Consider the following 23,220-nt stretch of genomic DNA (forward strand, 5'->3'; position numbering starts at 1 on the left):
TTTAGGTGGAAAACCCCCTCCGGGTCAAAAACCGCGGAACGTTTTTTTAATAAATTCTTTAATCTTCAGCCCCAACTGAAACAAAAGCAACAACTTCCTAGAATTCTAGAAAATCATTCTTCTCCAACACCCACTGGAAGGACACCCCAACGCCCTGGTTTCTTCAGTAGTCAACTGAATGGATGCCCCAACATCCTAGACCAACCTACCACCCTGAAGTGTTCACAAGCTCCAACCTGTAGGCGACTTCATGCACCAACCTAGCACCTCCCTGCCACCCTATAATGACTGAAATGAGACAAGAGTGTGGATTCCCGTACCAAGGACAACAATCCATGATACAATATGATTTACAATGATTTTGACCGAACACCCAATCACACTATGACCTGCAACCCAACCATGACATCATCCCAATAGAGACTCCTATACCTCCCAATAATGCATTTTCGACTCTAGGCAGATTAACTCTTTTACAATAATGACTCTTCCAATGATGACACTTTTACAAATGACTCTTTTACAACTTTACAATGATGACTCTTGGCCTTGACACTTCTTCACAATATACGGATGGTTGTCATGTCTTCAAAGGATGTCCTGCTGCAATGCTTCCTTTGATTGATACTTCTGCTCTTGAATTATTGCTTGAATCTTCTTCTACCTGCATGCAAAATTTGCCTGGCAAAACCAATCCCAAAACAAAACAAAATACCTTTCAACTTACCTCTGCCTGCAAAACATGTAAGTGCATAAAAATGAATAAATACTAATTATTATTACAATGTGTACCTGAAGTGTGCTTGTCACTTTTGTTGTTGACTTGTTGCAGCAGTAGACAAAGACTCCCACTTTATGCAAGACTATATCCAAAATTGACCTAAAGATGTATACAATAAAAACTTATGACAAACCCTAGACTTGTGATGGACCAAGTTCTAAGTACAACAACAGAGACCATTCTATCAACTATGACAAGACAAGTAACATGAACTTACAACATCATATATATTTAGCAAACTTGGTGTAGCATCAAGAATATGTAGCATAAAATGTGTACTATCAAGAATAGGACATCCGAAAAACTAATTGTGACATTTAGTGACTTAGAGATATAACCGAGACACTGTATATACTTACGTTGTCCTGCAAAACATATGTGAGAGATGATACTCAAAATTCAAATGTAAACATTAATCATACATACCTTGCTATAGGAGACTTTCCCTTGACTGTTGATGTGTGGTCCTTACTGTAGTGATCCTTGAATGCATGCTTTTTCTTGCCTTCTAGGAGCTCGATATTGAATCTGTTGTATCTACGTAATTTCGGATCTCCAGGGTCTAAAATTTTGTCCTGTGGTAGCCCTCTGAGTCCTCTTTGCAACCCCACAAGTCTGATCAAGATTGGATTCTTCAAGAAAGAGCTATGCCCAATCTCCCACGATGTCCTGATTATAGTCTCGTTCAGTGGAGTGAACTTGTACGAAGTGCCACGTGTCACAATTGCGACCTTCGGCCCTGAAAAAGCTACTCAACAAACTACAGCCTGTCCTCTTTCTATGAATATTTACGAAATTTGAATCCAATGACAATTTTCCCAACATCACTTGTTTGACATGGAATTTGGGAGCCTGCAAAAACCCTAACTTCCTCGGATCATATCTCCACAAATATAGCAAACCAAGATTGAAATTCAGTCACGAGGTTCATCAAGATTTCGGCTCAAATGGGTTTCAATTTCAGCTTCCGAAACTTCGCAAAAAAATAAACAAACAAACAAACAAAAAGTTATAGCGAAAATGCCATGATGACCTGTTTGAAGCCACAAAATCCCTACAAGAGGAGGATATGAGGGTCATTATTTATATGAATGTCTTGAGTTGAGAGGGTCCTCAACAAGTGAACGTTGAAGGGATTTTAGGAGCAAAAAAATTATTATTAATTATTGACTATTCAATGACCACAACCAATTATGAGTGCCATGCCACAACCCCATAGGGTTTTAGCCCACTAACTAAGGTTACTGACTTCAAACACAAATAACTCTCAAACCGTGAAGAACTGGGAGGCGTACCATATATCAACGAAAACATCTTGACGAGTAGAATCCATCAAGAAGATCTTTGACGCAAAATAATATGAGTTGTAAAGTCAAAATGCCCTTGCAAGATCGGGGTAGCCCCTGGTGCTACTTGGGTTGACATCAATGACAACTACTGATCAACAATCTCCCCCTTTGGCATTGATGGCAACACAAGTACTCCCCCTATGATCATGACACCTCTTCCTATTGCCTTCTCTCCCTCTTTGTCATCAATGGCAAAGGGTAACTCCCCCTTACAAACAGCGATCCTGCGGACCTGTACACACCTCTACTCCCCCTTTCTACTCGAGTAGATAAGAGAGAGAGTCTAATGAAAACTTGGGAGAATCCCAAGCTTTTGGCGAAGATACTCAAATGCTTCACAAGGTAATGGTTTGGTAAAGATGTCAGCAATTTGTTCCTTTGTGCCAACATATTCAAGCTTGATATTCTTTTCAGCGACCTTCTCTCTAATGAAATGATATTTAATCAGAATGTGCTTCGTTTTGGAATGCATCACAAGATTCTTGGAGATACTGATGGCGTTGGTGTTATCGCAAAATATGGGAATAGGCTCATCGAACTTGACTTGAAGATCTTGCAAAGTTTGCTTCATCCAAAGAACTTGAGTACAACAAGCTGTTGTCGCGACATATTCTGCTTCTGCTGTGGATAACAAGATTGAAGATTACTTTTTACTTAACCATGAAACAATACGACCACCTAGATAGAATGTTGCTCCACTAGTACTCTTACGATCATCAACACTTCCTGCCCAATCTGCATTTGAATGACCAGATCATTTCCTTTGGGATACCATAGACCATATTCCATTGTGCCCTTAAGATACCAAAGAATTCTTTTAACGACAATAATATGAGATTCTTTTGGTGCTGCTTGGAATCTTGCTACTTGTCCAACTGCCTACATCACATCAGGCCGAGAGGCTGTCACATATAAGAGACTACCAATCATGGATCTATACAACCTTTGGTCCACATCCTTTGATGAATTTTCTAAGCTTAACTTGCAACATGTTACCATGGGGGTAAGGATTGGCTTGCAATCTTCCATCTGGAATTTCTTGAGCATTTCTTTGATGTACTTGGTTTGATATATGAATATTCCTTTATCCTGTTGAGAAATCTAAAGCCCTAAAAAGTATTTCAGTTCACCAATCATAGACATTTCAAACTCACTTTGCATTTTTGTGGAAAATTCTTTACTTAATCTGTCATCACTGCTTCCAAAGATTATATCATCCACATATACTTCGATAATTGTTAGGTTATCTCGATCCACTTTCACATAAAGATTGTTGTCAACACTTCCTTTCTTGAATCCCTGTTGATGTAGATATCCGTCAAGACGAGCATACCAAGCCCTAGGAGCTTGCTTGAGACCATATAGAGCCTTCTTTAATCTGCAGACGTAGTCTTCTTTGTCAGAGAGCAGAAAACCTTCAGGTTGTTCAATGTAAACTTCTTCCTCCAATTCACCATTTAGAAAAGCTAACTTAACATCCATTTGGTAGACCTTGATTTTTCTCGAGCAAGCATAAGCGAGAAACATCCTAATAGCTTCCATTTTGGCAACGGGAGCAAATGTTTCTTCAAAATTGATTCCTTCAACTTGTGCATATCCTTTGCAGACTAATCTTGCCTTGTTCCTGGTAACCTGTAATCCTTCAACCGGTTTGCTCCCCCTAAACCTGTAATGAAACTGCCATCTTGTTCAAGCTACCTTCCTATCAATCGTAGACATGTGCCATATACTACTGCATATGCTCCTCTTGTACAAACATTAAGGAGTCAACAAGCCAGATTGTTCAAAATAGTAAGTCACCTAACCGGCCATCTTGACTTGAGTCATTATCTGAAGCAACTGCTAATTCCTCATGACCTTTTGCTTTACAAATCCTGAAAGAATAACTATTGAAACCTTGTTATCTGCTTTGTCTTCCTGTACCTATACCTGTTTCCTTTTCCAGACCTTCTTATTCCTGTAATCTCGAGCCATGTGCCCATAGTTATGACACTTGAAGCATTCAATGTTGTCCATAGGTGATTCCATCTGATATCTACAACCGTGAGCGCTATGGCCATAGTTATGGCATTTGAAACATTCAATATTTGGCCCATCTAACACATATTCTCTTTTGACAAAATCATCGTGGAACCTGTCTCGTGATCCTGCAAACTTGCTTCTAGGGTTTTGCATATAATGATTGTACCTGTCAAAAACTTCACAATCCCTAGCCATATGTCCATAGTTAGCACATAAAAAGCAATAACCATTAAATAAACGAACATACCTGGAAGATTTTTCATTCTTCTTTGGAGGCGGTGTTGTAGTTTGTTGTGGTCCTTTGCTCTTGATTACTTTGGTCTTGTTCTTTGGAGTTGCAACATTCTTCTTTGGCTTTTCACTTTGATCAACTTCCTTCTTAGAATCATCCTGCGAAGATGTGGAGCTTGTACCTTCATCAACTACAGTTTTACCATCTTTAATTGCCTTCATTTTTGCTTCTTCATCTGTCTTGACTCTTACCTTGTAAGTGTTTCTTTTACAATCCCTTGTGTTTGTTGATCTCATCACGGGTTGCATCAAGTTCTTCTTGCTTTTGAGCAAGATCTTCTTGAAACCATCTTTTCAAGATCTTCCTTCTTTTTTCTGCCTCCTCAAATTGTAGCTTGAGAAGAGTGGTCTTCTCTACTTCTCTATTGAGAACCTATATCTGTTCCTTCTGCTTCTAATTTTCAGTCTTGAGCCTGCTTATTTCTACTAAAGATGTTTCTAATTCCTTTTGCTTTTGGTCAACAGCGGATATGTATCTTTGATCAGATTCCTTCCTTTCAATTTCTGCTTCCTGCATTTGTTGTGTGATCCTGCTAATCTCTACACATGTTGTGTCGAGTTCTTGTTGCTTCTGTTGGACTTCTCTCTTGAGGTCTCATGTCATTGTATTCTCTATTTCCTCCAATTGAGTTCTAAGACTACCAATCATCTTCTCAGACTCTTCATTTTCTTTGATGAGTTCTTTTGTTTTCTTCAATTCTGCTTCCAAAAGTCTTGTCTTTTCCTTTTGACTTTTGAGTTCCTTTATTACCATGATCACTTGATTTTGAAACTCTGTTTTACTTATTTCTCCCATTTCTTCATCATAATCAAAAGGATCTGAATTTTCAATAACATCTTGAAATGATTGCTTTGTTGAATAGAGATTATGAAGCTTTTCCCAAAGAGATTTAGCTGTTGAACATTGACCAACTTTTGTTTTCACAGAATTTGGCAAAACATTCAAAATTACATTCATGGCCTTTGAATTGTACCTTTTAGCTTCGTCAATAGATGTGTCTCCAAAAACAATTGATTCCCATACTCCATGTCCCTGCAAATGTACTTCCATCTTGGATTCCCATATCCATTAATTATCTGCATCAAAATCAAGGGTTGGTACACAATACTCACTTTCTTCAAATTTTGTTGTATCTGTACCTTCCTTTGAAATCCTTATAACCTGCTTCTTTGACTTTCCCATCTCTATACTCTGAAAACTGACTTCCAACGATTAAGTTGTTACTGAAGGAACCAAGCTCTGATACCAATTGTTGGAAATACTCAAGGGGGGGTGAATCAATATTCCTTAGCAATTTGCACTTTTAAATCTTTTCAGAGCATTAGTTAATCTTCAATTATTATTAATGTTTATGCAGTAATAACAGTAAATAAAAGAACACAGTAGGCAAAAGAGTTTTAGGTGGAAAACCCCCTCCGAGTCAAAAACCACCGAACGCTTTTCTAATAAATTCTTTAATCTTCAGCGCCAACTTAAATGAAAGCAACAACTTCCTACAATTCTAGAAAAGCATTCTTCCCCAGCTCCCACTGGAAGGACACCCCAACGCCCTGGTTTCTTCAGTAGTCAACTGAATAGATGACCCAACATCCTAGACCGACCTACCACCCTGAAGCGTTCACAGGCCCCAACCTGTAGGCGACTTCATGCACCAACCTAGCACCTCCCTGCCACCCTATATTGACTGAAATGAGACGAGTGTGGATTCCCGTACCAGAGACAACGATCCACGATACAATATGATTTACAATGATTTTGACCGAACACCCAATCACACTATGACCTGCAACCCAACCATGACATCATCCCAACAGAGACTCCTATACCTCCCAATAATGCATTTTCGACTCTAGGCAGATTGACTCTTTTACAATAACGACTCTTCCAATGATCACACTTTTACAAATGACTCTTTTACAACTTTACAATGATGACTCTTGGCCTTGACCGAACACCCAATCACACTATGACCTGCAACCCAACCATGACATCATCCCAACAGAGACTCCTATACCTCCCAATAATGCATTTTCGACTCTAGGCAGATTGACTCTTTTACAATAACGACTCTTCCAATGATCACACTTTTACAAATGACTCTTTTACAACTTTACAATGATGACTCTTGGCCTTGACACTTCTTCACAATATACGGATGGTTATCATGTCTTTAAAGGATGTCCCGCTGCAATGCTTCCTTTGATTGATACTTCTGCTCTTGAATTATTGCTTGAATCTTCTTCTACCTGCATGCAAAATTTGTCGAGCGAAACCAATCCCAAAACAAAACAAAATACCCTTCAACTTACCTCTACCTGCAAAACAAATGTAAGTGCATAATAATGAATAAATACAAGTTAAAATTACAATGCATACCTAAAGTGTGCTTGTCACTTTTGTTGTTGACTTGTTGCAGCAATAGACAAAGACTCCCACTCTTGATGTAGCCCTGGACTCTATGCAAGACTATATCCAAAACTGACCTAAAGATATATACAATAAAAACTTATGACAGACCTTAGACTTGTGATGGACCAAGTTCTAAGTACAATAACAGAGACCATTCTATCAACTATGACAAGACAAGTAACATGAACTTACAACATCATATAGATTTAGCAAACATGATGTAGCATCAAGAATATGTAGCATAAAATGTGTAGTATCAAGAATAGGACATCCGAAAATCTAATTGTGACATATAGAGACTTAGAGATATAACCGAGACACAGTATATACTTAAGTTGTCCTGCAAAACATATGTGAGAGATGATACTCAAAATTCAAATGTAAACACTAATTATGCATACCTTGCTGTAGGAGACCTACCCTTGACTATTGATGTGTGGTCCTTACTGCAGTGATCTTTGAATGCATGTTTTTTCTTGCCTTCTAGGAGCTCGATACTGAATCTGTTGTATCTATGTAATTTTGGATCTCGAGGGTTTGAAATTTCGTCCTTTGGTAGCCCTCTGAGTCCTCTTTGCAACCACAGGTCTGATCAAGATTGGATTCTTCAAGAAAGAGATATGCCCAATCTCCCACGATGACGTGATTATAGCCTGGTTTAGTAGAGCAAACTTGTTCGAAGTGCCACGTGTCACTGTTGTGACCTTTGGCCCTAAAAATGCTACTCAACAAACTACAGTCCGTCTTTTTTTTGTGACTATTTACGAAATTTGAATCCAGTGCTCAGAGAGAGTTATGACAATTTTCCCAACGTCACCTATTTGACATGGAATTCGGGAGCCTGCAAAAACCCTAACTTCCTCAAATCATATCTCCGCAAATATAGTGAACGAAGATTTGAAATTCGGTCCCGAGGTTCATCAAAATTTCGGCTCAAATGGGTTTTAATTTAAGCTTCTGAAACTTCGCAGAAACAAATTTAAGATGAAAAAAAAAAAGTTATAGCGAAAATGCCATGATGACCTGTTTGAAGCCACAAAATCCCTTTGAGAGGAGGATATGAGGGTCATTATTTATATGAATATCTTGAGTTGAGAGGAGGGATTTTAGGAGCAAAAAAAATATTATTAATTATTGACTATTCAATAACCACAACCAATTATGAGTGTCATGCCACAACCCTATAGGGTTGTAGCCCACTAACTAGGGTTACTAACTTCAAATTCAAATAACTCTCAAACTGTGAAGAACTGGGAGGCGTACCATATATCAACGGAAACATCTCCACGAGTAGAATCCATCGAGAAGATCTTTGACACAAAATAATATGAGTTGTCAAGTCAAAATGCCCTTGCAAGATTGGGGTAGCCCTTGGTGCTGCTTGGGTTGACATCAATGACAACCACTGATCAACAGAGGTAACAACAAATAATGTGCATCATCTCATACAGTGTAGCTGCTTCTTTTCATCATCTTACTGAATTCTAAATTAAAAAGATCATAACCAAATGCTAATATTGACCCTTTACAGATAATCTATGTTCCTATCTTCAATAAGTTCCTATCTATGTTCCTATCTTCTTTGTCAAATAAGCCTGCCCTTTATTATTTAGAAAAATTAAGAATGCTAACAATGACCTAAAGTTTGAAGACCCACTGATATGCATATATGTCACTGTACCAATGACACCACCTTGCATTTTCTTTGTAGTATCTTCTTCATCCGTAGAATTTATTCCCTCATATGCATATATGTCACTGTACCAATGACACCTTCTTGCATTTTCTTTGCAGTATCTTCTTCATCCGTAGAATTTATTCCCTCATATCACCTTGAGCATTTCTAACTCTTGAATCTTTAACATTTCCAACAGGAAGATCAATATAAGAAACAACACTTTGTCTTATTGGCTGATTTCTGTTGGCTTCACAGTAGTTTGTTTGTTTTCCATTGGGCTACAAAAAAGTGCTCTAATTTGCTAAGCTCAAAGCACACTTTCAAGAGAGAACTGTATAAAGAGATATGCAATTGTTGTGATGACTATCATGTTTGGAAACTGTTAGCTTTGTTGTGCAAAGACATCAAAATTGGATTCAAACACTCTCAAAGCCTGCAATTACACTTATAATATGCCAAAGGATCCATGATTGCTGTTCAAATTCTCAAACTATGGCTAAAAGTCTTCCACCGATCGAAAAAATTGCAAGGGGAAAGCCCTTTGGAGAGCAGAAATACACTATTGGGAGGAGGAAATACCCCAAAAACCATGCAAAAATCAAAGTTACAGGCTTAAGGATCCGCTTTAATCTCAGCTGTTGGATCTGGCCGATCAACGGTCCAGATCGCGTCGGCATATCGCAAGTCGGGGGAGTCAGTGGCAGCAACAAAGGAGACCTTGCCGATAAGCGATCGCCAATATCGCATCGACATTTCCAATGGAGCATGGCCTTTTGCATATATATGAGCGATCGCCGATGGGCCGGACCCGACGGCAGTGTTAATTCCCTTTGATAGATTATCGAGTCCGCGGCAATATCGCTATCGGCACTTTCAAAGGGGCAGGCTTTAACATGAGTTATGTTGCGATGCGATGGGCCGGAACCGACGGACATACAACACTCCATTTCATATTATTTCGGATCCGCGCCCTTCGCGTTTTTAATGTTTTTTATGTATTTTCTGTGTAAAGAAATTACAAAGGAGGACTTGGGCAGGTGCCGATTGCGATGGAGTTCGGACCCGATGGGTCGGACCCGATATTTTATGAATCATTTCTTATAAAATTTCAAATCCGCGCTTAAGCCATTTTCAATGGTTTTGGGCGCATTTTCTGTGTATAAGGAAATATAAAGAAACAGAGGATTGGCCGGTTAAGATATGCATTGCGACCCGAAAAGCGGACCCGATAGATGATTGAACCATGCCCGAACCTTTTAAAGTCAAGATTGAAGCAATGATGGGCGGGAATGAATAGTGTAGCAGCGTTTCACTGTTTTAAAGCCAAACAGTCATGATTGAGTCGTTTTAATGATTCAGCGGCTGCCATTAATGAAAAGTATGGCCGAGGAGGAAGCAGGACACCGTCTATCAGATCAGTGCATTCAATGGTTATGGCTCCTTTGGTATTTCACGCCACCTGCTCAAAGGAGGACTGTAGAGCAACAGAGGGGTCAAATCCATTTACAGCACAGCCAGATTCACAGCCAGATTTGTACCAGAGGCCCACTCCTGAATGTAAATGTGGTTGGTGGCCATTTATGGGCTCCTCCACGCATAGCTACCAGAGAGATTGTGTAATGAGACACCATATATACTGAAAAAACCGAGGTAGTGGGATTGATGAGTGTTTGATGAATGATAGTTTTGTTGTTGCCTTTAACTTCTGGAGACTGTAAATACTATGAGACCTGCAGCTTCTGGTCTTGATCTTCATTAATACAAGCTTCTTTTGCTGTCATATGCTCACTTTCCACTTCTCTTTCTTGTTCCAGGCTGTTCCTGCTTGCATTTGTGTGATGTGCTGTGGATTTTAATATCAGAGGGGCTGTCATCCCACCTCTATGTTATAATTTAGTGGTCCATTGAAATTGCTTGCAGATTGTTGTTGCTTTGACCTCAGGGAGCTGTCATCCTGCCTGTGTGTTAAACAATAGTTTCACAGATCTTATAACTGATTGCAGCTGGCCATCACAAGGTCCTGTACATCTGTTGGTGCAATTAGTCTTCTCCATTATCACCTTTACCTTAAACTGTGAGTAGTTGGTAGTTGAAAGCCTTGTAGTTTGGGGGTCTTCACCCATGTCTGGGGATAGTCATAGTAGGAGTGGTTATCTGGCTTAAAGGTGCTGCACATCTTCCATTTATTCATCATTCGATCCAACAAATGAACAAAACTGTTGAATTTTTAATGTTCCTGAGCATCACTGATATACAACCTAGGTGAGTTTCTTGGGGTGATGACATTAATTGGCGCCGTTGCCGGGGAGAGGAGAATTGGAGCTCAAGCTTCCCTGGGAGAACGACATAGTTTCAAGCTTTGATGACAAACAAGGTTTGAACACAGTATTGGTTGTAAACTTCTGTCTGGCGACTCCATTGGTGGAAGACCATCAATGGCGGCGACTCCATTGGTGACTCCACTTTGAAGTTCTGGCTCAGTTTGTAAGGCATACTAGAAGAAATCCGCAGAAATCTCCAGCTAAACCACTGCATGACCCTGAGAAAGTTGTTAAATCGAAGAAATCATCACAGAAAGGGGCATCAGGATCAGGTAAGCCTAAAAACTCCAATTTATCTCTGAAAGATGAGTTCATAACTGAAGAATTACAGCTTGAAGTCTTAGAGCCCAGCACTGTTAATAAAGAAATTCCTTCAGAGATTAGTTCAGCCCCTTGTGCAGTTAGTTCCCCTTTGAATCTCAGTCCAAAGATAGCTTCCCATACTATCCAAAACATTCCAATATCTCTGCCATCCATTACATTATTTCCTACTGCTCCATCTGCTAGTGTTCTTCCACATATTTCAAACATGGCAGGATAGCAAGCACCTACTAGGATTGAGAGGATTGTTGCTACTAGATATGGACCTTTGGTATTGCCTGTGCCTCTAAATCCTATGCCTGTGGGAGAATATCAAAAATATATGCCTAAATTTACTGGAACAGAGGGAGTGACAGCAGAAGAACATCTTGAAGCCTTTTACAGTTATGCTGATAATTTAGATATAAATGAGAATGATGTATGGATGAGAGTTTTTGTCCAAAGCCTTGATGGAGAGGCTAGGAAGTGGTTTAGAGAATTACCCCAAAGATCTATAACAGATATTGAAGCATTAGATGATGCATTTTTGAAGCAATGGGGAGATAAGAAGGACTTGTTGTATTATCATACAGAGTTTGGAAACTTGAAAAGAGAAAAGGGTGAGTCTTTGCCTGACTTCAATAAAAGATTTAATAGAATGTATAGTAAAATACCAGCTGAGGTAAAGCCTACCCCCACTGCTGCTAAACTCACATATGCCAATGCTTTTGACTCTGATTTCTGCTTATTGTTGAGAGAAAGACAATGTGCTACTCTGGGGGATATGCAAGAGGCAGCCCTGGAGGTGGAATCCAATATTTTGGCAGCATAGAAGTTAAAGAGTCAAGTGGATAGAAGAAGGCTGAGAGGTGAGGCTTCTTCTTCCCCTGCATCAACTTCAGAGCCTAAATTAGAGAAAATGACTAAAATGATCGAGTCATTGGCTGCTGAAATTTCTAAGTTAAAGGATGAGCAGGCTTCAGGCAAAACAAGGCAGCAAAACACATTTGCTCCAAGAAATCCAAATCCATTTAGAAAAGCAAATGAGCAGCTACAAATTATGCAAAGGGGTGAAGAAGTAAAAGAAGATCATAAGGTTAAAGCTCCCTTTCAGAATGCAGTCATGAAAGGGGAAGAATTCGAAGAAGATGAGGATGAAATTCACTGCTTGGAGGATAAAGGCAGCGCTGCATTTTTAACATTGGCCGAATATGAAGAGTCATTTCTGCAAAAACAAAACGGTCAGAGGTGGGACAGTGGTGTTGTTCTGCAATCTGGTGAGCAGCAGCAAAAATATAATCTAAGATCCAATGCAAAAAATGTCAAAGAAAATGTTGCACAAGAAGCAACTGCTCAAACAATGCCACAGAATAGCAGGCAAAGAATACCAGTAGCTAATCCTATCACCCTCAAAGCTCCAGTTCAAGAGGTAAAAACTGCTGATAAAGTATTCTCTTCTTTTAGTTTTGAGTCAGAAATTCAGAAATTGAAAATATCCATGCCTCTGGCTGAATTGGTGAAGAGTGAATTATTCAGAAAACCCATCCTAGAGGCCCTTGAACTAGAATCTAAACAAACCTCCATTGACTATGTCAATTTGCAAGATGACAAGCCTGCTATTGTGCTTAGCACCATGATTGAACCTGCTGATAATAGTTCTCCATCTTTCTATGTTTCATTAACTATCCATGATAAAATCCTCCACAATTGCCTGGACACAGGGGCTAGCCACAATCTAATGCCTAAAACTGTCATGGAAGAGCTAGGCCTTGATATCACTAGACCTTATCATGATTTGTTCTCTTTTGATTCAAGGAAGGTAAAATGCCTTGGATTAATTAAGGCTCTGGCCATTACCTTAACCCAGCTGCCCATGAAGAGTATGATGATGGATATAGTGGTGGCTGATGTTCCTCCGAAGTTTGGTATGCTGTTGTCAAGAGGATGGATTAAGAGACTAGGTGGAACATTGCAGAATGATCTATCTTATGCAACTGTTCCAATGTTTGGAGGAGAAATCAGGAGGTTATATAGAGAAGCACAACTGGCATATATCATTAGTGATGAGAAGAATCCTACAAACCATCCCATATATGCAGTGGACACTGATTTTGGAGCTTGCATTCTCCAAATTGAAGAATCTCAGAAGGCTGCATGGCAGATCAGGAAACCAACAGCTTTGTTGTGCAAAGACATCAAAATTGGATTCAAACACTCTCAAAGGCTGCAATTACACTTATAATATGCCAAAGGATCCATGATTGTTGTTCAAATTCTCAAACTATGGCTAAAAGTCTTCCACCGATCGAAAAAATTGCAAGGGGAAAGCCCTTTGGAGGGCAGAAATACACTATCGGGAGGCGGAAATACCCCAAAAACCATGTAAAAATCAAAGTTACAGGCTTAAGGATCCGCTTTAATCTCAGTTGTTGGATCTGGCCGATCAACGGTCCAGATCGCGTCGGCATATCGCAAGTCGGGGGAGGCAGTGGCAACAACAAAGGAGACCTTGCCGATGAGCGATCGTCGATATCGCATCGGCGTTTCCAATGGAGCATGGCCTTTTGCATATATATGAGCGATTGCCGATGGGCCGGACCCGACGGCAGTGTTAATTCCTTCTGATAGATTATCGGGTCCGCAGCAATATCGCTATCGGCGCTTTTAAAAGGGCAGGCTTTAACATGAGTTATGTTGCGATGCGATGGGCCGGACCCGACGGCCATACAACACTCCATTTCATATTATTTCGGGTCCGCGCCCTTCGCGTTTTTAATGTTTTTTATGTATTTTCTTTGTGTAAAGAAATTACAAAGGAGGCCTTGGGCAGGTGCTGATTGCGATGGAGTTCGAACCCGATATTTTATGAATCATCTCTTATAAAATTTCAAATCCGCGCTTAAGCCATTTTCTATGGTTTTGGGCGCATTTTCTGTGTATAAGGAAATATAAAGAAACAGAGGATTGCCCAGTTAAGATATGCATTGCAACCCGAAAAGCGGACCAGATGGATGATTGAACCATGCCCGAACCTTTTAAAGTCAAGATTGAAGCAATGATGGGCGGGAATGAATAGTGTAGCAGCGTTTCACTGTTTTAAAGCCAAACAGTCATGATTGAGCCGTTTTAATGATTCAGCGGCTGCCATTAATGAAAAGTATGGCCGAGGAGGAAGCAGGACACCGTCTATCAGATCAGTGCATTCAATAGTTATGGCTCCTTTGGTATTTCACGCCACCTGCTCAAAGGAGGACCGCAGAGCAACAGAGGGGTCAAATCCATTTACAGCACAGTGAGATTCACAGCAAGATTTGTACCAGAGGCCCACTCCTGAATGTAAATGTGGTTGGTGGCCATTTATGGGCTCCTCCACGCATAGCTAACAGAGAGATTGTGTAATGAGACACCATATATACTGAAAAAACCGAGGTAGTGGGATTGATGAGTGTTTGATGAATGATAGTTTTGTTGTTGCCTTTAACTTCTGGAGACTGTAAATACTATGAGACCTGCAGCTTCTGGTCTTGATCTTCACTAATACAAGCTTCTTTTGCTGTCATATGCTCACTTTCCACTTCTCTTTCTTGTTCCAGGCTGTGCCTGCTTGCATTTGTTTGATGTGCTGTGGATTTTAATATCAGAGGGGCTGTCATCCCACCTCTATGTTATAATTTAGTGGTCCATTGAAATTGCTTGCAGATTGTTGTTGCTTTGACCTCAAGGAGCTGTCATCCTGCCTGTGTGTTAAACAATAGTTTCACAGATCTTATAACTGATTGCAGCTGGCCATCACAGGGTCCTGTGCATCTGCTGGTGCAATTAGTCTTCTCCATTATCACCTTTACCTTAAACTGTGAGTAGTTGGTAGTTGAAAGCCTTGTAGTTTGGGGGTCTTCACCCATGTCTGGGGATAGTCATAGTAGGAGTGGTTATCTGGCGTAAAGGCGCTGCACATCTTCCATTTATCCATCATTCGATCCAACAAAACTGTTGAATTTTTAATGTTCCTGAGCATCACTGATATACAACCTAGGTGAGTTTCTTGGGGTGATGACAGAAACCACCGTTGTAATAACTGCACCAATTGATCCATCAATATACCCACATCTGAGGGCCATCTTGGAGGTTCCTAGTGCCACATAGTAACATACACACTTATGCTTAGATCCTTGGAGGGATAGTGTTATCTCAAGGAAGTGATTAGTAAGTATTTGCTTTTCACTTGGTAAACTTGGCATTTGATCTAATCATTGTGGGTACTTGTGAATAGCTTACATTGATTATTTTCTCTTGCAAAGTTTCCAGCTATTGCTAACAAGCATGTGGAGGAGTTTTGATGTGTATTTGCAGGCTATCTCTAATTTACAAGCGGACTAGAAGTATTCATTCAACCCACTTCCAAAGGGCTGCCAGTTAGAGGAATTTTTGAGAGGGCTCCACTAGCCCGTATTGGCTTTTCTTCCATCAATCAAATTTCTAAAAAAAACTCTGGTTACTTGTTGGGTTTGTTATTGAAAATCAGAGTATTAGACTCACGATTGGGACATTTTTTCAACAATGGCCATCTCTTGATCCAAAAGGGACAAATTTACTTGTCTCTTTAGATCAAAACTTACAATATTTTCTAACTCACTCGAATTCCAGTTCCATCTTTCCCTATTATTTCTACGATCATTATAGTTTCTCATTGCTTCATGCATTAGAACATTTGTGATAACTAATTCATTTTAGTTTTGTCGTTGTTTTATTTGCAGAGGATGAGGCTGCCCATTGGGTAGATTCCAAGACTCTTTCAAGGCAGCCATAAGGGGCAGAGAAGGGCTGCGTTGACAACCTTGGAAATCTTTTTCAAAGCAACCCCAATTGGCTCCTGCAAACCAACTTTTGTTCCAGCCTTCTTGGGCAGAATTTGTCCATTCAAAAGACTGACTTGGCTTGCAGACCACGGGCAGATTTGGCCTCCCTTTAAGGGCTGATATTTAGCACTGATAATTTTCGTATTTTAGAAACAGATGATGTGTATAATTCCATTGATTTCTCTAACATACAAGGTTACCCTCATGCCTTGCCCAACAAGGCCTTTGAAAATTTACCTACTTTCCAAGGTAACAATGCTATAAGTGCCAAGATGCATGTAAGGAATTTCAACATTTGTTTGGGTGGTGCAGTAGGCAAAATTTCAACCATGAGGATGCAAAGATCAATCTTTTTGTACTTTCATTGGAAGAAGAAGTCATGGATTGGTTTTTGGAGCACAATGCCAATACTTTCACAACCCTTGATGGGATAGTAACTGCCTTCAACAACAAGTGGGGTGAGAAGAAGGACGAGCGCATCACCTGACCGCACTAAATGGAATTAAGAAGAAAGAGAACAAAACGATGGTTGATTTCAACAAAATATTTAATGATGTAGTCAAGTGTTTGCCCCAAGACATCAAGCCCATTAAGAAGAATATCCTCATCTCATATATACACTCTTTTAATGCTAAGTATCAATATGACCTATGGAGTAAGGAACCTGCTACCTTAAGGGAAGCTTGGGTTGGGCAGAAAAGATAGAAAAACTCAGAAGAGTTTCAGGGAAAGCAGATGTTCCAAGATTCACAAGAGGGAAATCTTTGGGGACGAGGGGAAAAGCAGAAGTCAAGGAAGCCGACAGTGATTCAATCAAAGAGCACACTCAGTTAATCAAATCTATGGAAATCAACCATGTCAATCAGATGAAGGCCATTCAAAATAGACTCGTGGCTATGGAAAGGGCACAAGCACAAAAGTTTCAGCCTAAGTCCAAAGATAGGTGGCAGAAAAATAAAAGCCATTCACAGGATCATGATGAAGCCACTTGCCCTGTTGTTAGAAGAATCACTGAAAGTGGTAAGTGATAAGATCAATGTGGTGGGAAAGCAACACGAGGTTTCCATGGAGAATTGGATAGAAACCATTGAGAAAAATGTCAAAGTTCAAAAAGTCTATCAATGCATAGTGTGAAGAACACCTTTGATAGAAATGACAAAGTCACAGAAATTTTTGGGGACAAACCCTCACCTGATCAAATTTTTGAGATGGCAAGGGATAAAGGCATGACGTATCAAACGAGAAACAACGACCAAGGCAAATGGCAAAATGCTCCTAAGGTGTTTTCACCCCCTACTTGAGATTTTAATGTGGGCGTAGGAGGATGGATCAATAATGCAATGATTTTGGTGCCAGTAACTGAGATCCTCAAGATTCCTTCCCAAAGGTCCAAATTGCTAAAGGAGATTGAAGCGCCCCATGGGAAAGAGATTGAGAATTTTGACAAGGATAGAAATGAAGATGCCCCAATAGTTTTGCAAAGCATGGATAGAGGCAAAGGTAATAACGATAATCAGCCTTTTTTCATCATATTATTGGTTAATGGTCATCTTCTGCATAATTGTATGTTGGACTCAGGGGCTTCTTCTAACATCATGACGAAGAAGGTAATGGAACAACTGAATTTAAGGGTATCTAGGCCCTACCACAACATTTATGCCATGGATTCCAAAAGAATTGAAGTGTGTGGTTGATCAAAGATCTCCAAATCCACTTGGAACCATACCCATATATTATGATCACCATGGACATTGTGGTGATTGATGCACCCCAGTATCCTATTAGGTGGTTTCTACTTTTAAAGGGGATAGTATGTCCAATGTACATCCTTTAAAGGGTGGCGGCATGTGATAAAGAGATGAATGGAGTAGGGGATGAAAAGGGGCAGCCCTGGCCCACATGTTGGGGTACAAGGGAAGCCCACACTTGGGTATATAATGTATAAGAGGAAGCAAATGTGGTACATGAGGTGCCTCGGCCTCGATTTTTCCAACTTTCTTCATATGCCTTTTATGGTTTTTCTTTATTTACTGCTTGGGGCTCGAGGGATAAGAGCATGATGTGTGAGATATAGCAATCGATACCCCCTTTAAGGTAGGGCGGTTCATTGCCCACCAGGAGTTGGGACAATCATGGGTTCCTGAATGATAAAGGAGGCTCATCTACGGTCTGTAGGAACCAGGGTGATGGCCATGTTGATGGGGTAGAGCTCATGTATTGGCTTTTTCCCATGTGTTAAATGTGTTTGTCCTGACCATCTTTTGCATTTTGAGGTACATTTTCCTGTTGAATGTGGCCAATTATGCTTTTACTTTTCTTTTGCACTGCATCAACCTCTGAGGCATCATTTCAGGCCCGACCCAAAGTGTGGGAAAGGGGAAGGGGAAGGCTAGCCCTATGTGGACCCAAAGGAGGAATGTGGACCCAGGTGGGCGAAATGATGAATGGGGTTATAATGAGTGGAATGGGAGTAATATATATGGATGAGGGAGCAGAACCACACAACCAAAATCAGGTTTTCCCATGTAGTACTATCACTGAAGCCCAAAGGTCAGTAAAAGAGACCCCATGGGACTAGGGTCCAAGGTTAACATCCAAAAGAGATCTAGGGGACAAGAGCACAGACCTAGCCAACTCTTTCCGCCGGATCCCCCCATTAATCCATGCCTAGAAGTATCCATGATCAGCAAACTACAATACTCAATTACCACATGACAAGGCATATCTTTAGGTTCAGGAGGCCCACCTTCAAACATACAATCATAACAGATGGGTGAGGGACCACATGGCTGGCTCAGGTGGTGGAGAAATGGCACAACAAGCTAGTTGGTGGCTGCAAGGGGCTGTTGGCTGTCAGCTGAGGACCATCTTGGAGAAAAAAATTCTCCTAGGGATATCACCCACAAAATGATGGGTAACATCTGGCTCCAACTGGGACATGATCTCTTGAAAAAGTGGACGAAGCTACTCGAACAGGAGGTCACGAGAACTCCAGTAATCTCTTGGTTACCATAGACCTATTACCTACACATATAATAGATGAAAAACACGGGGCAGCATGCTTTCACAGTGTCTCATGATCGCACATGCTTGGATTAGACCCATAGAATCGACTCATAGAAATAAACTTTCAAATGCAGTTTTTAAATCTAAATCTATCATATGAAATTAGTTCTAATGTGAAAATCAATATGCAATGCATCCTACCCTAACATACATATGGTAAGAGAAATACTAAGTGTAATCATAAAGCCAGTGCAACCAACATATCATCACATCACTATACATATGCTTGCCAGTATGATTACTCATGAAACAAAACCCGAAGCGAATGTGGACACAATCACATGGAGGGTGAAGTGGGTGGGAGGTGGGAAAACATGATCTCCATTTGATGTAAAAGGAAGCCCTAAGAGAAGGGGAATAGGTCAATCTAGAAGTGCGGGGCTTTCCCTCTAAGTACACAATGATGGAATGAAAGATCACTCTTAAGAACTCCCTATCACAATCATTGCTTATAATATTATGCTTTGTAGATGCCATAAGGTCATGATGAGAGGGGAACGAAAGGCGAGGGACAGAAGAAGTGCAACAAATAGGTTGCCCACGGTGATGGTCACATTGGAGAGGAGATTTTGCGGAGAGATCATAATCTTGAGGATGAGTCAAAGGAGATAAGGTATATTCAATGAAGGGTTTTTCCTTGACACCATATTCAGAAGGGAAAGGCTCATGGTCACTTGAGATCATATGAAAAGGGATGAAGGACTCACTTGAGGAAGACTCAAGATGATGAATAAGAGGGAAAGGCAAAGGGAAGGGTGAAGTGTCATATTCAACGGGTTTTCCTTCCCCAAAATCATAATCCAAAGGCTCAAGTGATTTGAATATATAATCATAAGGAGGATAGGTAGGAGCCTCATTGCTTTCTTCATTATAAGCATCAAAGATTGGGTTTTCTTTAAAAGGAGAATCGATTACTTCCAACTGTCCCTCTTCATGCAAGGGAAAATAATAATTCTCCTTCCCAAAGGTATTGATGGATATGTCATCGCAAGTAATGTCCAGGATAAAGGGAAAACCAATCTCAGCCTCATCCTCTTTGTCGATATCATAAATGGGAGCACAATCAAATTAAGGCCCAACAATTTCCCATTTCTCCTTTTCAATGTAGAAATAATCTCCAATGTCATCTTCCAAGGAGCTCATGGGATCACCTTCCTCAAGGTTCTCAAAAGAAGAGTTATCATGAGTGATACCCTCGAGAAAGGTAAGGTCAGTCTCGACTTTACTTTCCATAGCCTCATCCTCCTCAACACATGTGCTCTCAAAAACATCTTGCTCATCCTGCGGACCCAATGAGGGCTCATCTCCTTGCTCATCACCGAGATCCTTAAAGTTATCTTCATCTTGGTTGGTTGACAAGTGGGACCCTTCTTCTTCCCTCTTCTCTTGAATAACAATGGCCAAGTTATTTGTTACATAATTTTGGTAATATGCTTCTAGGAGGAGAGCGCTAGTAGGGTTCTCTTTATATTCACATTTCATCTTATGAAGCTTTACCTCTTCTTCGTGCAAATGGAAGAATACTTCACTAGAATTACATTCCCCTACTAACCCCCTACATGACCTACTATATTCATCCATTCTCTCTTGTGTGATTTGAAGGCTTACAGGATCCAACTCTTCGCAATCATCAGAGGAGATATTCCCTTTCTCATTGTCATTGTCTTCCAATTCTATAACCGATGCTTGCTCATCATCCTCACCTGCACTTGAGCTCTCTTCAATGTCATCCAATTGATTACCCTTTGGTTGACTATGACATTTGTTATTGATTAGGTCAGTTAGAATATTCAAAGCATAGGTTAGGCGAGCCAGGTCAAAGAGGCAACTAGGATCCCTCTCATAGAAGTCCTTCATCATGTTGAGTTGTACTTGTTGTGATCTATAAAGCCTGAGCATGAGATATGTATCCATACCTTCCAATACATTTTGATAAGATTTTGCATATTTATTCCCATTCTTTTGCAGTTCTTGAAGGTCTTGGTCAGTGAGTTTTGCAAATGTGGGACCAAGATTAATCTCTCTTTTACAATAGTCCATTTTCTATGATTTTGCATATTAGGATTAAAATGGAGTTGCCAAGGTGAATTAAAGTGCCTTGATACATGCTTGCTTCACCCCACAAGCATTAACTTTGAAGCTTAACGAAGAACTAGGGCTTCTCTCTTCCAACGGAGTCGACAATAATGATATGTCAATATGTTGTGTGGGGCAAAACACACATTTCGTGTTCCCAGCAACGGCGCCAAAATGTTGCCACTCAAACTAGCAGAGGGGGTCCTAGAGGGGCACTTGCTAGGTCAAGAGCAACACTGAAGCTAAAGCCCACTGTCACCACAACTAAAGCCTCCTACTCTTTACGGACTTTCACCGATGAGAGGAGTCCCGATATATGGAGAATCACTTATAAAGGATATATCAAATAAGATGTATGTGAAGTGATCTTGGGGACCATTTCCTACGAGAGGCCCAAGAACAAGACTTGCTTCCTTCTTAAACAAGGTATAAGGCTTTCTAGGAGGAGGATAAGGATTTAAGGGCTAGATTTACGGAGTGTGAATTGTAAAGGAGCTTCCAAAACCGTAAAATCCTTGTTGAACTTGGTTTCCCAAGTGGTTTTTGAAGAGTTGACTTTGACAAGGTATGGGACAATACGAGACCAAGTGGACCCAAGTTAGGTCAAGAGGAAGAAGTTTAGCAAACAATGATAGATTTGACCTAAACAAGGAGGAGAAGGGGATCAAAGGAGTGATTTTCACTCAAAGGTGCAAAATGATCCCTATGAGGAACTAACCTAGGAAACCTTAAGGCAAAAACTGATCTCGAGGCTAAGGCTTGGGATATTTCACAACACCACCGTCAGAATTTCCTCAAATTTGGAGGAGGCCTGGGAGAGACACCAGCGCAATAGAGGCCAAGAGATCGAAGTTTTTCTATGGTTGGTTTGTTGGGAAAATGATGCCCTATGAACCCTAATGTGGCTAGACCTAGAATAAAGAAAGAGAGGTAAAGAAAAATAGTTCTTTAAGTGATCACCTTATAGTAAACCAATGCCTAATCCTTTGGGGAGATTGGAGTCAAGACAAATATGAAAATGGAAAAAGTTTCTAGGTCAAGGAGGCTCTAAGGTCAACTTTGCTTGTCATTAGGGCAAAGGAGAGTGACCTTAAAGCTTTTATACTTCATTTTGCAAGGTAAGGTAGCTTATCAAGATAAATTCAAACATATAATTATCCATAGGAGAATTTGTTCAACTTACATAGCCCATACATAGAGATATTCTATATAGAAACATAATTCCACAATTTCACAGTAATGCATGCAGCAAGATTAATGGGCCTCTTCTCCAATATCATGCCCTCTAGCCTTTTGAGTCCTTCCCTTATTTCTAAGAGGCCTTCTAAAATATTATTAACCCTTTCTTGAATGTGCTCCTAATGATTATTATTAAAAAGCCCCGTAACCAGTATGGATGTCTTTATGTCCGCTTGCACTTCATTGATGGCCAGTCCATAATGTGACTGTTCAATCATCTCACCCAATACTGTCGTGTGAGCCTTTGATGAGTTCTCTGAAAGAGGTGACTTATGATATTTCTATTGCAAACTACATCTCTCCTCAAGCTCTTGCAAATCCACAGATCCTTCATACTTGTTCAACTCACCTATTTGATCCTTTTGTGTAATGGTATCTATAGATGATGAGGACTATGCATCAACCATCCCTCTTCCTTCTACCCATTTTCCTTCTTGAAGTATGGCATTGACCCCATGCTCCATAGTTCCACCTGCTCCTTTGCCCTTAGCACTATCTAGCTGCAAAAACTCTTTTCCTTTACCAATTTCACCCTAGAGACCAGTTGTTCACCTTCCCTGCTGTGATGGACAATTTGGCTTCCTTTGTTTTTTATCCTTACCTTTGTTGGCATAACATGTGACTTGCAACCCTATTGAATTTAGTTCTCTTTCAATCAACGGCCTTTTGAACCATTTAAGGTTAAGATCAATCAATCTCTCTAAGAGTTCATGAGCAACAAGTGAAACAACCTGCTCTTTCCTCCAAATAGACAATACATTTGATTGCAATTGCTTGCAAATAGCAACATCACCTAAAATCAAAGCCAAAATCTTTTGCATGTTGGTTTTT

General features: G+C 40.2%; 1 protein-coding gene across 1 annotated transcript in view; it reads right to left on the bottom strand.

Annotated features, from left to right (window-relative positions):
- The window catches only part of LOC149152751 (Nucleotide-diphospho-sugar transferases superfamily protein), a 266,661-nt gene that overhangs the window by 209,791 nt on the left and 33,650 nt on the right, over positions 1–23,220 (bottom strand). The gene's annotated exons all lie outside the window — the stretch shown is intronic.

This window comes from Pinus tabuliformis, chromosome 9 (assembly GCF_031772625.1).
Source record: "Pinus tabuliformis cultivar Carrire ecotype Pingquan chromosome 9, CPIR1, whole genome shotgun sequence".
Taxonomy (NCBI): domain Eukaryota; kingdom Viridiplantae; phylum Streptophyta; class Pinopsida; order Pinales; family Pinaceae; genus Pinus; species Pinus tabuliformis.